Source organism: Heptranchias perlo, chromosome 12, assembly GCF_035084215.1.
Source record: "Heptranchias perlo isolate sHepPer1 chromosome 12, sHepPer1.hap1, whole genome shotgun sequence".
NCBI classification, from domain to species: Eukaryota; Metazoa; Chordata; class Chondrichthyes; order Hexanchiformes; family Hexanchidae; genus Heptranchias; species Heptranchias perlo.
Window position 1 is genome coordinate 47703521 of NC_090336.1, and position 2782 is coordinate 47706302.

Below are 2782 nucleotides of genomic sequence, written 5' to 3' on the forward strand. Positions count from 1 at the left end.
CCCCCCCCCCGCCCCGCTCGTGTTCACAACGTCACCTAGGGGCCCGAGGTCGCATTACACCCACTGGTGTTAAAACTGAGGGAGGGGCGGGGGAGCAGAGGAGAGGGGAGAAAGGAGGAGTCCCAACACCCCATCCAATTCACCACAGGCTCATGTCCAATACCCAACCTGAGGCATGGGAGAAATCTTGGCTTTAAAATTTTGCATGCTCCCTTTGGTGTGGCTGATAAAAATTAATTGCAAGCCGTAACATAAAGAGTGTTTCCACACACACAGAGAAATGAGTGGAAAAACAGGCTTTTAAAAATATGTATTCGTCAAACTGCTGTGGCACTGCACAAGGGTGGCCAAGAACAAATGTCTTCAGGTGAAGTGGGTTCAGAGGTTGGGGGAATAATTAGAAAAGGGTGCACAAACATAATTCAGTCCCCATAAAGTCATGCATTCTGCCAATGTTTTATGTAATATTTGATTTGATATTATTACCTACAACATGTGAGACAGACTTACATCAGGAATTTAAAATAAAATTGCTGGACTATAACTTGGTGTTGTAAAATTGTTTACATCAGCGTAAACTTTAGTTATAAATTCCTATATCCACATTTATAATGGCAAGTGTCTATGTAAACTTGTCAGACATGTAATTACACCCTCCTGCCAGTGGTAGCACCACTGCTGGGCAGAGTGTGCAATAACAGTGTAGACAATATGCAGCTGGTCTAATTATTCCCTGACTTTTAATCTCACTTCACTTGAAGACTACACTTGGGTGTCTGCTGGTACACTTGAGGCTTTCCATGACCGGTGGGCACCACAGGGACTGGAGTGCATTCTGGATCGATGTAATAAAATTATTATTTGACACTTATTTTGGGTTTATTGGTTTACTGCACATGAACACACCCTAACCCCCCTTCCTATAAAGGGGGGCCTAAAAACACCAAAAAGACTAGATGAACCTCATTTATAAAAGGGGGGGCCTAAACAAAAAAAAGACTACACTTGATCTTCACAACCCCTGTGCATAATATTTTAAATATGGGGAGTCAAGACACAATATAGTCTTCAGGGGAAGCAGGGTTAGCGAGTGTGGCATAATTTAACCAGGGAGTTTAGATGTAATTTTAAGTCATACATTATGTTCTTATTTTTGTATTTCTATTGTAAATTCCTAAGTCAACTTTCATAATGGAAACTGCCGATGTAAACTTGTCATGCTGTAAATAGGCCCTCCTGCTATTGATAGTGCTGCAGCATCTTCACTGGAGGAAAGGAGTAATTACAGGGCGACAAGTTTTACATGGACAGTTTTCATTATAAATGTGGACTTCAACACCCCTCACTCAGGAAAATGTTTCAGACTCATGCCAACCTACATAACGTGGAAAAGCTGACAAACAGCTTCAAAATAGTTAACATAGCCCAAAAATGCTGACAACTCAAAAAAAATGCACAACTGGAAAATTGCCCTGAATAAAGGCCTATAACTAAGTATATTCAAGACTGAGATCGATAGATTTTTGTATTCAAAGGGAATCAAGGGATATGGGGATTGGGCAGGAAAGTGGAGCTGAGCTCGAAGATCAGCCATGATTTTATTGAATGGCAGAGCAGGCTCAAGGGGCCGAATGGCCTACTCCTGCTCCTATTTCTTATGTTCTATTGTCACGTCTTCAAGTTGACTAAATAATGTAAATTCCTGTTTATTACACATATAGTTGTCAAATATGAACATATGAAAATGACAGACAGGAAAAGATCCGTTGGTCCATCTAGCATGCCCTATATAGTTGTGATTCCTAGTGCATCACAATACAGACACTCCCTACTCACCCAAAGCCATGTAATTTCCTGGGAGAGGTGAAAAAAACAAATAACAACCCAAGCCAATTAGAGAAACAAATCTGGATAATTCCTCTTTAGGTGATCAAAACTGGTCCAGAAGATCACATTGACCCTAATTTGTATTACAGGCTACCTACCTCTTGTAGGAGGTGATTACTGCCCCAGCCAGAAACAGGTCTGCTTTTTTTGTGAATGTCAACTTTCCCATACCCTAGTTACGCTGCTCACTTTACAACAATGTAATTATGCTGTAGCCATAGAATCAGGAAAGGTTACAGCACAGAAACAGGCCAAGTTCTACCTGGAGGCTGGGTATGAGAGTATGTGATCATAAATTCATTAGTTTGTCACCTATGATTGGGTCATAGAGAGGCTAGCAAATGCTGCTGATACTCCACCTCTCTAACTGGTAAAAGTATGGTGAGCACTCTGTGGTCAGAAGAATGGTAGCAATGCACTCACAATAGTGCTTCTCACCATCCCGATCATAAGGAATTCCTGGTCTCTGCTGTCCACCTCACAAACCCATATTTGTCAGTCATTGAATAACAATCTGGTAACTATCCTCCTTGAGGGGAAGGTAAAAAGTGTCTCTTTGAAGTCAAATTGTTCCAAGGTGACACTCCTGGTAATGGAAGTTTGGAACTGAGTCAACCCTATGTAGCAAACTGTTATCTGATACCCGAATCAGGCAGGTTTGCATTCCTCCAGGGCACTGTTGATTAATCTGCCAGCCAGGCTCATTAACTGGACTTGGCACTGGGAGCAAGAATTCTTCCTATTTAGCTCCAGATAACCCTGCAAATCCTATTCCCTAACAAATAGATTAGTCCTTGCTGGATAAGCGGAGGGAAGCTCATCAAGGGTCTGTGATAGTATACTGTACTGTTTATTTGTTTAAACTCCAGCAGTACTTCTGGGCATACCTAGGGGT